The sequence below is a fragment of the Mustela erminea genome, chromosome 5 (assembly GCF_009829155.1).
Source record: "Mustela erminea isolate mMusErm1 chromosome 5, mMusErm1.Pri, whole genome shotgun sequence".
Classification (NCBI taxonomy): Eukaryota; Metazoa; Chordata; class Mammalia; order Carnivora; family Mustelidae; genus Mustela; species Mustela erminea.
In genome coordinates, this window is record NC_045618.1 from 100,052,541 (window position 1) to 100,070,917 (window position 18,377).

The following is an 18,377-nucleotide window of genomic DNA, read 5'->3' on the forward strand; positions in this document are numbered from 1 at the left end:
TGCACAAGGCTGAGGAGTTTTCTTTTTTCTTTCTTTCTTTCTTTTTTTTCTTTTTTCTTTTTTTTTTAGGATTGATTCATTTATTTGAGAGAGAGAAAGAGCATGTGCATGGGTGGGAGGGGCAGTAGGAGAGGAAGAAAAGACCTCAAGCAGACTCTGTACAGAACCTCTGATGCAGGGCTCGCTCTCATGACCCTGAGATCATGACCTGAGCTGAAACCAAGAGTCAGACGCTTACCTGACTGCACAACCCACGTGCTCCAAGACTGAGGAGTTTTCTAAGACTTGGATGTTGAGTGCTAAAATCAGAAAAATCCCAGGCAAACCTGGATAAAGCAGTCACCCTACCAAAGAGGGTTGCCTTTAATGTTATCTAAGGTCTCTTCCAATTTAGAGATTCTGTGATATGATGATTTTCCCAGAAAATGTTCAGGCGAAGCAATTATTCTTATACACTCTTTTTACAATCCCTGCTTAATTTAATCACAAAGGACTTTGCATGCTCTTTGAGCAATTGTTCCACATTTGTGTTTAAGATTTAATCACTGCTGCTGGATTCATGTCCTACAATTGTGTCACATAATGAGGTGAACCTTTCCTTGCAAGTCCAAAGTCATTCGTGGCATAAATGAGCATTTTAACAAAGAGCTGCACCTTTCTTTAGAAACCACAATGGATAATTTTTTGATAGTTTGCATTGCTGTTATTCTTACATAAAACATTAAGGAGGTGGAGAGTGGTACAGGAAGTTAAGAAGTTTCATCATGATGAAATTTCACATGGATAATGCCCAATGCAGGAGCTGTTCGTGTTCAACACATCCTGGTAGACACTTTATTCTTTTCTTTTAATCACTTAGCGTATTTGTGATTCTGGAGTAAATTGGGTAAATCCAACTGCAACCTTGCAGTTTTGTTTATTCTTTGGGGTTCAGTGTTTGTATATTAGGACCAAGACTTCTACCAAGAGGTTTTGTAGGTTTAGCCTCACATCCTTCCCGTTGATGTGCTACCTGCCTATTCTAACTGTTTAACTTCAGTAAAACCATAAGAGATAGTTACTGAGTTTGGCCAACTTTGCTAAGCCTTTTCTCTTACAACTCACTTGATAAAGCCATGCAAATAAAGCCCTTTGAGAAGAGAAGAGAAGAACTGATGAATAGGCTTTATTTTTTGTCTCATTGGCAATTTATAGAGGAGAGAAGGAATCCCTTCAATTTTCTGGCTTTGCATCCAATCCCAAGAATAGAAATGTAGGGAGATGAGAGAATCATGGGAAGACTCTTGATGCGGCTTCAGGGAAGTGGCAATTTAAAAAGTTCTGCCTGAGAGGATAGTAATGGAGGACTAGCTGCTCATTCAAACCCACTCCACCACATGCTGCCTCCTACTTTGGTTTGGACTCATGCTTTCTGGGAATTTTCCTTGGATATACACCTGACTCTGCCTCTCAAACAGAAATCACTCTCTGTTCTTACACCTGTGCTCTTGACTGTTCACTGGCATTGTTGGTGATAGACGAGATAGGGCCAGGAAAAAAAGTCTTTTGGTTAATGATAAATAAAGCCAGTAACAGTGGGTATGATGTTGGACATTCTACTCATCTAGTTGTCATCGATGCAAGAGAGGCACACACAACTGAGATCAGCCTCCTTGTTCTATCAGTGCTTTGTGACTACAGAGCCTTTGAAACTCTAGCTGGGAGCATCATATGACTAAAAAATGTAGAAGGACAGTAATGCGTCCCCCAGAAGGCCTTATGGGGGAGAGATAAGATGGATTTGTTACTGCAATCTGCAACTGCTCTCACAGCCCCACCAATCTGTTACATTCCCACAAATAGCATTCTGGAACGTCAAAGTAAGCACAGAATTCTGGGCATACCTTGTGCAACCCTTCCCGTTGAATTGTAAAAAGTCAGGACTATGAATATTTTCAATGGGCACTGCATTTTTGATCCAGAGTCTCTCTGAGCTTTTAATAAATCAACCTAATGGTAAATATTGGAAATCATTGCTTCAGTTCAGAAAGAAGGCCCAAAAATGCATACTAAAAGTAAATAGCATGTGTTCATCAACAATAACTACTTTTATTTTATTTGTGGCATTCCAGCCGTGTTGAAACAGTCATGGTAATGTGGCTGCCTTTCTCCCAGGTTTGCATCTGAAGTTGTCTGATGGGATCACGGTGGAGTTTTTTCCTTCCTTCAAGCGACTGCTTACTTTCTTTTCCCTTGGTACTCATTCTTTCCTGGATTCACATCCTCTTCTCACGCTGTTGGAGTTGAGGGCGAGGGAATAGCTCCTTACCATTTCCCACGATTAGGATGAAGAGGACATTTGGTTGTTGAATGGAAACCTACTCTCAAGAGAGGTAACTGGTAAGGGCAAGAAGTTGAGAAAGAGGATTGCGAAATAATTGGTGGGCATAAAAAGGAAAGCTTTACAATTGTTCGGTGTGAGAATTCAGCATGGTGAGGATGATGTGGATGCGGTAACTCAACAGTATCACTCAGTGTGAAAGAAGCTGTAGAACAGGACAGCGTGTGGGCTCCATGGCACAGACCCGGCAGGGGGGATCCATCACTGGCCCCCTGTCTGCTAGCCACAGCTGTTCCTGCTAGGCTAATAGATCTTGCTGGACAAGATATAATGTGATCTCAAATCTACTGTGACTCTACTTTTCAAATAGTAGTGTTTTAAATTTATGGACTTATTATAAAAAACGGGATTTTTTGGATTTCTATCACCCATGAAGAAATTCTCCTTCAAAAACACCCGAAGCATCGCTGAGCTCTATTATCTCCGCCTTCCCGCGCAATCGTTTTCCCCGTTTGCAGACTTTTCCCGTAGGCTGCCCTGTCAGTGTGATGCTCCCTGCACATGGACAACACGCCACCTGTCTTGTCACCTTTAATCCATCCCCTGCCTGACTCGCACGGTCACGTTATAAATCCAGGAAAAGATTCTTGTTTTATTCAAAACCGGTATCAAAGAAAAATTACCCATGGGCAACCAAGCTGTTTTTCCTTTATTCCACTTGCTTTTGAAAGGCTTTATGAAACAATACCATGCATAATTTACAGTCATGAATTTAACTATGCTAGGGCAAGTCACCAAGTTGTTGTTTGGTTTATAACTTTTTTCCTCACAGCATCAGTCATATGCCTGACATAAACAGCTAACACCAACACGGCCCTTTTACTTCCTGTGTGAGTTTTCTCTGTCTTCCCAATACACTTCTCAAATACTTAAGGCAAGTTCACACTCCATCTGGCCTTTTCATTGAACCCACAGAGTCACTGCAAGTGGTGTTTTCTCTGGTAGTCTCAAGTTTTTTTTTTTTTTTTTAAACAATTTTTTTTTTTTTAAGATTTTATTTATTTATTTGACAGAGAGAAATCACAAGTAGATGGAGAGGCAGGCAGAGAGAGAGAGAGGGAAGCAGGCTCTCTGCTGAGCAGAGAGCCCGATGCGGGACTCAATCCCAGGACCCTGAGATCATGACCTGAGCCGAAGGCAGCGGCTTAACCCACTGAGCTACCCAGGCGCCCCGGTAGTCTCAAGTTTTAAGTGAGATATTAGGTCTAGTTTCTGAGGCAGTCAGCACAACCGGGATGCTTCCTTGTTTGCTTGTTTTAAATTCCTATGGACTGTACCAACAGAAGATCTCACCTCACTTATATTTATCATTCTATAGGAAGACATCATAGAGACAATAAATTTTGCTTAACCTGACCCTTTGATTCAGAGGATGAGTTGTGCGTGGGGGTTGGTAGGTGGGTGGGTGTGTTTTCACATAAAGAGAAAATGTAGCATGGGAAGAATTTTTTACCATGGTCGTTTAGAAGGTAATGAGCAGGTATGATTCCTTAACACAAGGGCAAACTACTCTGATAGGCTCTATTTTTACCACATCCCAAGATGATTGTGTTGTAAACTGGGGTCATGGTATGTGGACTTCATTATTACTGTCAGACCCTTATAGCAAAATTGTTATCCTGATAATTAGCATTCTTGCTCTATGCTTTGTAGATAACAATTTTAGCCCTGGACATATTTCTCAGGTTGCTTTTGGGTCTATGAAAGAATTTCTTTGCTTAAGTATTTTAAAAATGTATTCTGCCTTCAATGTTCTTTTTAATCAGCCACTATTTATTGAATCTCCTATTTGTGAAGTCTGTACAAGACAGTGAGAGGGAAGGGACCCCTGTCTTCAAGGAATTTATTTAGTGGAAGTAGATGAATTCATATGTGGTTTAGAAGTGTGAATATGAGATTATTAAAAAGAGGCATTTTTAAGCCTCCCAATGAAATGTTTCTACATCTGTGAACAAGAACGAAAACATACAGTGGTGGTTTATATGCCAAGGTGATGCATCTTTAGATTTTGGTCCTATGAGAAGTGTTAGGCTATGCATACCATAACACACCTATTTGTTTATTTATTTGTTTATTTTTCATGCACATTTATTTAGATCAATGGCTTTCAACTACATTTTATCTTTAAGGTAACAAAGACTGGCTGATGTGAGTGGGAGTCAGACTTACCCATTTACTTGTTTCTGCCATCCCCCCTCTTCATGCACTAGCATCAGAGCATAAACTGAAAGATCCTGGTTCAGATCAGTAGATGCACAAAACCTTATCTTCCAACATTGGATTATTACAACTGTGATCCATTTACACAAAGATGATTCAATACACATTATAATACGCTGGTTGATTGATGTGTTACTTAAGTAATCTTATCTCTAGGGTATGTCTCCCTTTCTAATCCAGGCCTTCCACCTCATTCGAGCTACTTAGTGTATGAATTCTGCTCTGGTGATCAATGTTTTGGAGAGCATAGCGACGATGATGCTTTCATCTCTGGATCGTTAGTAAATTCTGCTGCAACCTCTCATTTCTTTGATCTTTGCCCTTTCTCTACTCATTCTTTTAAACTTCTTAAAACTTTTTAGACTTCTGTAGGGAGTCAAAAGGATTTCCTGTCAGAAATAGGGTTCTTTTGCCGTTTTGTTCAAATTGCTACTCTTCTCCAGTTTGCGGGAAGATTGTAACAGAGAGCTTGGCATCCTTAATCCCAGCCAAATCTTAACCTAAATGGAAAGCTCCAGGTGGTGAGGTAAGTAGTCTCAGTGGGACTTAGAAGGTCAGAGGAAAGCATGGTTCAATTTTGAAGGGAATAAAGGTAGAATTGTTTTTTGTTTAAAAAAAAAAACGCATTTTATTATACACTGTAGAATATTTGGAATACACAAAGAAGTGGAGGAATAAAGAGACATAAAAATCATCCCATAAACAACTATTTTCCATTTTGGTTAGTTCTGAATGAGGGAGCGGAGGTCACGTTTTGGGCAGACTGACATGCCCAATGAAGATTGGCTGTGGTGGAGAAAAAGGTGAGGTGTCTGTCACAGGAGTTTGAGACTGGTCAAATAGAGAACCAGCTAATGTGAGCCGAAGTTGGGAAGGAATTTAACATTTTAGTCTAGACAATCCATGGACCCAAGATGGTATAATGAAGGACATTGTAGCCAGTGAAATGCCTGGGACTTTAAAGACCAGGGCACTCAGCTGGTGATAAAGAAAGAATGAGGAATTCGGGCAGAAGCAGCTGATTTGGAAGTAGGCTTCAGGCTTGGGATCCATAACAGAAGTGTTTCCTCCATAGAATTTGTGTGGTCAGAAACAAGGGGGTTTAGATAAGTGTAAGACAAACAATCTTATAAAAAGGTTGATCCTGGGTTCCAGAGAGAAAAGGCAGCTTTTTCCTGTGTGGTCAAAAGTATGGTCTGGAAAGGGGCAAGATGGTGAAAACAAAAAGGGATCCAAGGAATGATGTCTACAGTAGGGCCTTCAGACTAGATACTCAGGGAGCCAGCAGAAGGGAGTCGCTACAGGGTGCCCATTAATTTATTACCCAAATTGGGATACTCTTGAAAAGAGAAGGGGTGCTATGAATAGTTGTACAGTGAAATCCAGGACTGTCCCACACCAACCATAGGGCCACCTCTTTTGTCATTAAGTACCTCAACCATACATAATTTGTAGCTTTACCACAGAAATTTTCTATAACCACATTGGCTGTTTGACAATAATTACCTCACTCGTTTTCCTAATAAATATCTGTGCCCTGGGTCGGGCATTTTTTCTTCTGAATTATAAGGAGAACCTCTAAACCGGCTTTCTGTCTCCATTCTCCAAAGTGGTGTCTAAGCCATTCTCTTCCACTCTGTTGCCAGCGGGATATTTCTAAATCCTCCATCATTTCTTGCTTCTCTCTCCTTAAAAACTAGTGCTTTGCATGGTTCTTGAGGTAAGGTTTGAACTTGGCATGGCACACTAGTTCAGTGTGGTTGAGCTCATTGAGTCTCTGTTGAGATGTACTTTAGATAGGAGCCTTTCCTCGAGCCTCTCCTGCCTCACCCCTCCATATGTGTGCAGTGATGTTTTCCAGCACCTCTGAACCTTGCTACAAGCTGTTCCCTCTGTCTGGCACAGCCTTCCACACTCTTGACTCATCCTACTTTTTTTTTCCTCCCAAAACTCAGCTTAACTTTCATTTCTTTTTAGAAACATTTCCTGCTTGTTCCCAGACTAAGAGCTCTTTATATTCCCCTTCTTCACTCAGATATGGGCTAGTATGTATTTTTGTTAGAATTCTGTTGCACTGGTTGTAATATTATGTCTTCCCCTACAAGAACGTGTCTCCTTGATGGACAGGACATGGTTTTTTTTCCGTTCCCTGTATTATATCACCTAGCACTCTTCTAAATATTTCATTTTTAAAAATGTGAACTTGAACTTATCACACTATTCATCTCTGGAAGATACCCTCTGCTTCAGATGAGTGTTTGTGTCTCTCCAAAATGCATACACTGCAGCCCTAACCCACAGTGTGATGCTATTTGGCGATGACGTCTTTGGGAGGTAATTAGGGTTAGATGAGGCTGTAAGGGTTGGGCCCCCACGATGGGATTGTTACTTTTATAAGAAAAGACATCAGAGAGCTTGCTCTCTCTCCACAAGCATGCGCCAAGGAAGGGCCACCTGAGCATTTAGGGAGAGAGGGGCTGTTTGCAAGCCAGAGAGAGAGAGTCTTCATGAGAAGTTACCAGGCTAACACCCTGATCGCAGACCCCAGCCTCCAAAACTGTGAGAAAATTACTTTCTGTTGTTTAAACCTCCTAGTCTATGGTATTTTGTTATGGCAGCCAAGGGGACTCATAGACCTTCAGAGGAAGAACTGCCTGTTTATCATTTTGTTTATTGTCTCTAAGACAGATTTTAATTCCATGGTAACTCAACATTTGAAAACATTTGTTTTTCTTTAGTTAAAAAAAGTAGGGGCATGTGGGTGGCTTAGTCAGTTAAGTGTCCAACTCCTGATTTTGGCTCAGGTCATCATCTCAGGGCTGTGAGCTTGAGCCCTGTGTTGGGCTCTGTACTGGGGATGGAGCCTGCTTAGGATTCTCTCTCTCCCTCTCTCTTTCTCTTTCTGCCTATCCCTGCTCACATAAGCAGGCATGTGCTCTCTCTCTCTATCTCTCTCTCAAAAAAAGTAATACATGCTTAATGCACAAGAGTTAGAACACACACCCACAGAAAGGGGAAAAAAAAATCACCCATAATGCAGCACACAGAAAGAATTACTGTTAATATTTTGTTGTTTGGTTTTCTAATGCTATATACAATATAATATACATATATATTATGTATGTATACACACATTTATATATTCCACAAAAATGGGATCATACACTTACGACTTTGGAGACTACTTTTGATACATAGTTCACATTTTCCTATAACAATAATTATTCTTCTGTAATACTATTTTGGCTACCCAACTTTCTATCAGATAAATATATAGCTCAACTTTAGAAATACTTCTTGGTCTATTCTTTTAAGAAGTAATTAAAATGTTATTAGCTTATTAGTTCCCCAATTCAATAGTTTTTTCATTCCCACAAAGCTTATGTAGTTTCCTGCTGTTCAAGTGTGGCAATTTATAGCAAGAATATTATGGAGAATGGTAGAAATAATTTAATTATTCATTGATTAATATATATATTTATTATTTATTTATTAAATATTTTATTTATTATTTGACACAAAGAGAGAGCACACACACAAGCAGGAGGTGTGGGAGAAGGAGAAGCAGACGCCCCACTGAGCAGGGAGCCTTATCTGGGGTTCGGGCCCAGAACCCTGGGATCATGACCTGAGCCAAGGCAGATGCTTAACTGACTGAGCCACCCAGGCGCCCCAAATATATGTTTTTTAAATACTCACTAGACAGTAGATACTATTTCTACATTTCTGGAGAGAAATTCAGCAACATGTAGCAAGAATCCTAAATATATGCATGACCTTTGTTCAGTTATTGTTCTTTTAGAAATTTGTTGTAAGGAAATATCATAGATGCACAGATAGATTTATGTTCATTGCAGCATGGAGAGCAAAAGAACGGATGTGATATAAATTTCCACCAGTGGAGACATAGTTGAAATAATTGTGGCCCATCCATATGATAGAACATTTTCTAGCCATTAAGAGTATTATTTTCAAATAGTATTTAAGAGTGTGGCAATTGCTTAGAATATAATGTTAAGTTAAAAAAAAGTTAAAAAATTATGTGTACAGTATGTGATCCCAGTTTTGCACAAACCAAAGCAAACCAAAAGTCTGTTCAGAGAAAATAAAACGGAATACCGAAACAGTGATAGTATTTTTTTAATTTAAAATTTTTTTTATTTTTTAAATTTTTTTATTAATTTATTTATTTTCAGAAAAACAGTATTCATTATTTTTTCACCACACCCAGTGCTCCATGCAATCCGTGTCCTCTATAATACCCACCACCTGGTACCCCAACCTCCCACCCCCCGCCACTTCAAACCCCTCAGATTGTTTTTCAGAGCCCATAGTCTCTCATGATTCACCTCCCCTTCCAATTTACCCCAACTCCCTTCTCCTCTCTAACATCCCTTGTCCTCCATGATATTTGTTATGCTCCACAAATAAGTGAAACCATATGATAATTGACTCTCTCTGCTTGACTTATTTCACTCAGCATAATCTCTTCCAGTCCCAAATGTTGGGTATTCGTCCTTTCTGATGGAGGCATAATATTCCATAGTGTATATGGACCACATCTTCCTTATCCATTCATCCGTTGAAGGGCATCTTGGTTCTTTCCATAGTTTGGCAACCGTGGCCATTGCTGCTATAAACATTGGGGTACAGATGGCCCTTCTTTTCCCTACATCTGTATCTTTGGGGTAAATACCCAGGAGTGCAATGGCAGGGTCATAGGGAAGTTCTATTTTTAATTTCTTGAGGAATCTCCACACTGTTCTCCAAAGAGGCTAGACCAACTTGCATTCCCACCAACAGTGTAAGAGGGTTCCCCTTTCTCCACATCCTCTCCAACACATGTTGTTTCCTGTTTTGTTAATTTTGGTCATTCTAACTGGTGTAAGGTGATATCTCAATGTGGTTTTTATTTGAATCTCCCTGAGGGCTAGTGATGATGAACATTTTTTCATGTGTCTGATAGCCATTTGTATGTCTTCATTGGAGAAGTGTCTGCTCATGTCTTCTTCCCATTTTTTGATATGTTTGCCTGTTTCGTGTGTGTTGAGTTTGAGGAGTTCATTATAGATCCTGGATATCAACCTTTTGTCTGTACTGTCATTTGCAAATATCTTCTCCCATTCCGTGGGTTGCCTCTTTGTTTTTTTGACTGTTTCCTTTGCTGTGCAGAAGCTTTTGATTTTGATGAAGTCCCAAAAGTTTATTTTCACTTTTGTTTCCTTTTCCTTTGGAGACATATCTTGAAAGAAGTTGCTGCGGCTAATATCGAAGAGATTACTGCGTATGTTCTCCTCTAGGAGTCTGATGGATTCCTGTCTCACATTGAGGTCTTTTATCCATTTTGAGTTGATCTTTGTGTACGGTGTAAGAGAATGGTCGAGTTTCATTCTTCTACATATAGCTGTTAAAAAAAATGTGTTTAAAAAAGCCGCTGAAAAATATTCAGGATAGTTTATTAATTTCAGAGAAATGTTGCATCTTTTACTAGGATCATTGTTTCATTTTGGTACAATGAAACACTTCAAAAACAGATGGAAGATTCATCTTTATGGTGATACCAAAAGCTCTGGGAGTGTTTTTGGTGAAGGGGAAACACACCAAAGATCCAGGGGAGGCATCACCAAAACGCCCTATACACTAATCACTCAAGACACCCCCTCCCACCCTCATAAGCCACTCTCCTGGGGACACCTTTGTCTGCACCCTTCCCCAGCATCACAAACACATCTCATCTGGTCACCGATCACGCTGCATAGCAATTATGTTTCTTTTCCCTCCTGGGTTGTTCAGAGTCTCACATGGTACCTGGTTTATAGTGCTCAGTAAAATGCAGAATGAAGCAATGAATGACTCATCAAATGCCAGTATTTCCTGCTCATTGTGTGAAACCCTGAGACCTGAGCAAACCAGAGCTCGTATGTTGGACTTGATGGAGTGATACCAGCTTTACTCAAGAGGAGCAACTCAAGTTATGGGATGGCCTGTGTCTTTACAACCTCAGTGAATAGTTTTCATTCCTTCCCCTTATTCTTGCTCTCCCAGGCTCTTGCCTTACCTATATTAACCTTCACGTTTCTGAACTGAGAACTGTTCCTCAGAAAGGAGCCTGTCTGCTTTGTGGGTCAACTTCCTGCATTATTTGGTCTTGAGTCCTGCAGTGGAGTGGTCCATTTCCACACACTGAACTTCTTTTCCAAGTGGGCTGGGGGAGGCTGCTGGGGTCCTCTGACCTCAAAAGCCTAATCAAAGAGCAGCCATATAGTAAAGACACTGGAGAGAGGGAATATTGACCAATGCTTTTCTTTTATGTGGCAGCACAAAAAGATGGGGGTCTAGACTGGAAGTAGGAATCTTGCTAACAAGCAACCAGCCCTCTGGCTGCTCTTATTGTCATGTGAAGGAATTGAAGTCAATGAGCAGATGGTTAGAGCACAGGACCCTTCTGTTAATTTCAAATTCCATTCCTATGGTGTAGGACTGATTAATAGGACATAGGTCACGTTATGGTTCTCAAAGCCCTGCCCACAATTCCTGCTGTAATCAGTGCGAACTATGGATTCATAGCTGAGGGCAGTTTGGTTTCCTTAGATGAAAAGTAGAGAGTATATGGTGTGTATGTGTGTTGCCGGGGTTGGGGGTGGGAGGCTCTAAGATTGAGAAATGCTGAGTATTGGTCTTTTCCAAGAGAAGGGACTAAAGACATCCCCCCGTATTTGGGGATAGCCCTGTCTTAGCTGTTATGAATCACTCCACTGAAAGAAAGAAATAAGAGCTCTCATCCGTCATAGATTCCATTTAATATTCATGCCCAAAATAAACTGAGTTCTTGCCCTAATTTGGTTCACTATTACTTTTCAGCCTCAGGGAAGGGATCATCCCCATGTCTTCTCTTCCTGATATTTGAAGAGAAGAGAGTGAGAGCAGAAAAAATGAAAAGACTGATTCTGCCTTGCAAGGAGTGGAATTAAGGCCACTGCCCTTCACCCCAGGATTACTTTGTGGCCAATGGCTCATGTTGATTTTCTGAAGTGTACCCCCTCTTATTAATGAAGGGCGTTTAAGGTCACCATGCTTGGCCTTCTTCTCTCGAGTGTCTCTTCCTGCCCAGCCAAGGCAGATCTCAACTCCTGTTTTGTCTCCTGATAAGGCTGCCCATTCTGCGTGGGATTCTGAAAGACTCTACTATATGATATTCTGTTTTACAGACGATTGCCAAAAAGCCATTTACATTGTCCAGACAATGAAAGTGAATGCATTTTCTGTTTTCTCTAGGAGCTCTTCATGGAGGGGAGCAGAGAATTCAACTTTTTCATTTGACAAGATCAAGCTGATAGTAGGCGTGTTTCAGTGCAGGGCCTGCAAAGCTGTGTCCCCTGGGGGGATGTCCAACCCTACCTCTTGGGGGCTCCTTGTGCCAAGAACTTGCTCTCTCACTTTGTGTAACTTGAAAATAAATTTTGATATCCTTTAGGGCTAATGCTATGCTTTATTTTCTTCTTTAAAATTGGTATCCTTGTTCCTGTGATTTTTTAATATTAATTTTAGAATCATATTGTCATATTCCAATCAAAGTTATTTTAGGGTTTGACTGTACTTTTACTAAATGTATGGATTAATTTGGAGAAACTTATCCCTATAGAATATTAAGTCTTGTCACAATGACATATCTCTCCATTTATTTGGTTTTCTTTCCTATATTTCAGGACAGCTCAAGTTTTCCAATGGAAGTCTTATACATGTTATTCCAGTATACAGTTCAGTGCCTGGATACTGAAACTTTTATTGAGTGAGTATATTTTTGTGTATATTATGAATACAATAAGAATTCAAAAATTTTTTTATTCATCTTTTATCTCAGAGTCTTTCGAAGCATCTTTTTCCATTCTAATATTGGAGATTTTCTTGAATTTTCTATGTATATAATAATATAGTCTGAAAATCAGGATTTTTCTTTCTAATCCTTATGCATCTCATTTTTTTAAAAATATTTTTTTTATTTTTATTTACTTGACAGAGAGAGATCACAAGTAGGCAGAGAGGCAGGCAGAGAGAGGAAGGGAAGCAGGCTCCCTGCTGAGCAAAGAACCCGATGCGGGGCTTGATCCCAGGACCCTGAGATCATGACCTGAGCTGAAGGCAGAGGCTTTAACCCACTGAGCCACTCAGGCGCCCCTGCATCTCATTTTTTAAATGACCTATTTTACTTGATATGGTTTCCAGTACAATGTTGAATAGAAACAGGGATGGAGGTCTGTTTCTTTTTCAGGAATGTAATGGGAAATCAAATTCTCACCATAAAATGTATCCTTTAAATGGATGTCCTTTATCAAATTCAGGAAATTCCCCTTCTATTCCTAGTTTTCTTTTCTTTTCTTTTTTTTTTTTTTTTAAGATTTTATTTACTTATTTGAGAGACAGAGGGGAAGTGGGGGGAGGACACAGAGGGAGAGTGAGAGGGCAAAGCAGACTCCCTGCTGAGCAGGGAGCCCTATGCTGGTTTCCATTCCAGGACCCAGAGACCATGACCTGATCCAAAGGCAGACACTTGACTGACTAAGCCACCCAGGCACCCTGATTGCTAGTTTTCTAACTCTTAAAATCATGGGTGGGTTTCCAGTTTTATAGAAATTGCTTGACTAGATGTGCTAATACTTATTTTCTGCACATATGTTTATCTGGTGTTCATTCTTTAATATTTGCTTATTGGAAAACAAACGCAAACGGGAGGGAATATGGCCTGATGGTTAAGACTGCAGGCTGTGCAGTAAGGTTGTGCTGAGTTTGAACTCTTGTTCTATCACTTTCTGACCCTTAATGTAGGCAGATCACACAAGCCCTCTGTTCTGCCTCTTCTCCCAATGAAGTCAACAGTAACACCTAATACACAGATACCAAAAAAATAATCAAGTAAAGCTTTTACAGATTTTATTTATTTATTTTAGAGAGAATGAGAGAGCATGAGCCAGTGAAAGGGCAGAGGGGGATGGAGAGGGAAAAACAGGCTCAGCACTAAGCGCAGAGCCCAGTGCTGTGCTCAGTCTCACCATCCTGAGATCATGCCCTGAGTCAAGATCAAGAGTCCCAAGTTCAACTGACTGAGCCCCCAGGTGCCCCTCAAGTAAAGCTTTTAGAATAGTTCCCAGTGCTTTGTAAACATTCACTGTATGTCAACTGCTATTCTGCTTCCCATTGTTATTAGTCCTCAGAAATTCTTTGTGTAGTTTCGGTATCACGATTATGATGGTATTTAAAGGGAGACTGAGAAATTTCTCTCTCATTTTACTCTCCAATATAGCTTATATAGGATTAGGATATATGTTCACTGAAACCTTAGTGATAAAAATCATAAATAAAATTAAAATAAAAATCATCAGGCCTTGGAATGTATATGGATATATTTTTGCTATTTAAAAAATACATGGATATATTTAAACTTCTTATTTCTTGTTGAGTCAATATTGACAAATTTGACTAAAAATTGTAAATTTAGATCTCAAAATTTGGATCTATGCATTCACTCATATCATTTCTTCAATCGCTAGTACATTTGAAATAATTATCCTTTCTACTTCTAACCTTGATTAATTTGTACTGTCTCTTTTTCCAGACCAGTCTTACCAGAAGATAGTCTATTCGATTTGCCATTTCGTTCTTCATTCCTTTCTATTGTTTCTTCCTGTTGTCTTTATTGTATTCATTCATCTTTCCTTTTTCTGACTTCTTGAATGCTTAGCTCATCATATATAAATATTCATATACATATATATTGATGTTATATATATTAGCTTATATATATATATATATAAGATGTATTATATGTATTAGCAGGTTATGCTAATGATTTCTACTATGACTTCTTTGTTAATGCAAATTATTTGGATATATGGTTTGTTCCATTGTTTCAAAATTATGTCTTCCTGCTGCACTTTGGGGATTCAGGATTCTATATTGCCTTTAGGTCAATGTTGATAATTGTAATTTGAATCTTCTGTGTCTTATCAATTTTTGATCTGGGTGATTTATCACTTTCTGGGAAGGCATATTGGAATTGCTTCCTATGATTTTCCTTTTTATTCCTGAAACTTTGTGGCTTTTTGCTTTATTTATTTTGAGACCATATTGCTCAGCATAACAGAATGAGGCTCATTCTCTCTCTCCTCCCCACCATCCCCAAATTCCTTTTCATTTAATTTGTTTATGAATGATTCTATTTGCCTTAAATTCTGTTTTGCCTGGTACTAATAAGGCTCCACTGACTTTCTTGCAGCTACTATTTGCCTGATAAATGTTTCTTTTTTCATCTATTGCAAATATCATTCAGTTGGAATTTTAAAAGTGCCGGTCTGAGACCATATTATAACCAGTGGTTTTAATGTTTATTTCCATTTATTACTGGTATATTTGGAACTTTTTTCTTCCGTCTGATTTTCTGTTTTCGTCTTACTCTCTTTTCTCTTTGCTGTTCTTTTTGCTCCTTTTGTCCTTACATTTGATTTTTTATTTTTTCCCCCTCTTGTAAGTTGGAAGTTATATTTCTTGTTTCTGTTAGTGGTAATCTTTACATTTTGCCATCAATGCGTAAGTATAAAGTGAACACTTCCCAAACAGTGTAAGGACTTTCACTCCCCCCGCCTTTTTTTTTTTAATTGTGGTAACATACACCTAATGTTAAATATACCATCTTAACTATTGTTTCCTCCCTAGAATGTTTCACTTATATTTAATTTTTTTAAAAGATTATTTATTTATTTATTTATTTGACCGACAGAAATCACAAGTAGGCAGAGAGGCAGGCAGAGAGAGAGGGGGAAGCCGACTCCCTGCTGAGCAGAGAGCCCTATGAGGGCCGAGATCCCAGGACCCTGGGATCATGACCTGAGCCGAAGGCAGAGGCTTTAACCCACCAAGCCACCCAGGCGCCTCTAACTTTTATTTTTTAACATTTTTAATTTAAATTCAATTAACTAACATATAATGTATTATTAGTTTCAGGGGTAAAGGACTGTAATTCATCAGTCTTATATAATACCCAGTGCTCACTATATCACCTGCCCTCTTTAATGTCCATCACCCAGTCACCCCTTTCCCCTACTTACTCCCCTCCAGCAACCCTCAGTTTGTTTCCTATGATTAAGAGTCTCTTATGATTTGTCTCCCCCTCTGATTTGATTGTGCTTTATTTTCCCCTCCCTTTCCCTATGATCCTCTGTTTTGTTTCTTTATTTATTTAAATTCAGTTAATTACCATGTAATGTATTATTGGCTTCAGAGGTAGAGGTCAGTGATTCATCAGTCTTATAGAACACCCAGTGCACGTTACATCCCGAGCCCTCTTAATGGCCACCACACAGTCACCCCATCTCCCTACCTCTCTCCTCTAGCAGCCCTCAGTTTGTTTCCTCTTATTAAGAGTCTCTCACAGTTTGTCTCCCTCTCCGTTTTGTCTTGTTTTGTTTTTTTCCTCTTAACTATTTTTACATGTACAGTTCAGTGGTATTAAATATATTCATAATGTGTTGCCATCACCACCATCCCTGTCCAGGATGGACACGTCTTGTCAAACCGGAATTCTGTATTCATTAAACAACTCTCCTTGCTGTCTCTATGATTTTCTGTCTCTATGATTTTCACCACTCTCAGGACCCCATGGAAGTGGAATCACAATATATTTGTCATTCTGTGGCTAGCTGATTTCACCTAGCAGAGTGGGAAGCTCCCACTTTTCAAACTCTACTCTTCTCCCATTTTCATGTTCTCAGTGCCTACTAATTTCTTCTATCTTGTTTCCAACTTCCTGTTAGCCGTCATATTATTATTGTTTTCTTTATAGGCAAATTTACTTAGATTGATTACTCTAGATACAGAGATTGGCATTCATTATAGCATCCGGTACCTTGCTCCTTTGCTTTGGACTGCATTTCTTTCTTTGTGAGCTATGGTTTTAGCAGATGTTTCATCAAGGATCTCTGAGCGACAAATGCTTCCTTGTCATTGTCTACGCGTTTTTTTTTTTTTTTTTTCCTGCTCTCTCCTTCTTGAATTTTGGGTTTCTCAGGTGTAGGAGTCTAGGTTGACAGTTGTTTTCTCCCAATGGTATGAAAAAAATGTTTTGTTTTCCTGTGGAATATGCTATTGCTCCTAGTAAGTTGGCTGCCAGCCTGGCTGTCATTCCCTTGTAGGTAATTCGTCTCTTCTCTGCTCAGAAGGTTTTCTATTGATTTTGAAATTCTGCACCACCATGTGTCTCCTGGTAGATTTATTTTTATTTATCCTCTTTAGCATTTGGGTAGTTTTTTATTCTAAGGAATTAAACATTCAGTTTTGAAAAAAAAAAATCTTAACCATTGTCTTTTCAAATCCAGCTTGAATTTATTCTGGCTTTTCTCTCTTTCTGGAGATGCATTTTGGGCTTCCACATTCTAGTGTTCATACTGACTTCACATTTCCTGTCTCTTTATCTCTCTCTGTGCTATATTCTGCACGATTTCTTTAGATCTATTTACCATTCATCTTACACTCTCTTCTAATCTATTACATCTGTTGTATCTCTCGAGATTTTCATTTTTTTTTGAAGATTTTATTTATTTATTTGACAGAGATTGCAAGTAGGCAGAGAGGTGGGCAGAGGGGGGGGGGGGGAAGCAGGCTCCCTGCTGAGCAGAGAGCCCGATGCAGGGATTGAGCTGAGCTGAAGGCAGAGGCTTTAACCCACTGAGCCACCCAGGTGCCCCAAGATTTTCATTTTTAACACTGTATTTTTCATTCCTAAAGTTTCCATTAAAAAAAAAAAATCCTTTGGGTACCTGGGTGGTTCAGTTGGTTAAGCGTCTGCTTTAGCTCAGGTCATGATCTTGGGGTTCTGAGATCGAGCCGCGCATCAAGCTCCTTGCTCAGTGGGGAGTCTGCTTCTTCCTCCCCTTCTGTCCCTCTCCCCTGCTCATGCTTATGTTCTACCCCCCTCTCTCTCAAATAAATGAATAAGAGCTTTAAAAAAAATCTGTCATTTTTCATACTTTTATTTATGATTTCCATTCTTTTAAAAGTATCTTAATCATCTTACATATATGGATTTTGTAGTCTGTGTCAGAAACATGGAATGATAATTCCTTCACATATTATATCCACTGGCATTCCCTCTTTGTGATTTATTCATTTTTTTGTGGATTTTAATACTTTATTTTGAGCTCTCTATCGGCAGGGTTTGTTTTTTTTTTTTTTTCTTCTTGTGGGACTTATGTGTCCCCACTTGGTTTAAGCATCCCTACAAGGAACAGCTGAAGTATGGTTTCAGGAAAGTTATGCATATCTTGCAAAGAGGGACATAGTAGCAGCAGAGAGGTAAGTCCTGAGTGAGAGAGGACAAAATTGATAGATTCAGATCCTGGAGTAGGTGAGAAGCTGGAAGATGAGGAGCCTAGGGATAAGTTTATAGAAAAGAAAAGGAATACCTCTTTCTCAGAAATAGGAGAGAGGCCGAAACTGTAGTAAAAAAATACAGGGGAATTTTGAGTAAAGCAATGACCTGCCAATCTTCTCAGAATAATAAATGAGTTTGTCTCTCTAGTGAAGGCAGTCACATGTGTCTGAGGAGAACAGTGCTGTTAGAAGTGGCATGTGGAGATAGGAAAAGTTAATGGAAAAGGTTGTCACGAAGCAATGAGGACTCAGGCAGGGTTTAGAGAGAATGGACACATGGGATGTAAACTGTGTGCTTTGGTGTTTTGTCCCACATCCCTTGGCAGCTATAGAACGGGGAAGAGGAAAAGTGAGAGTA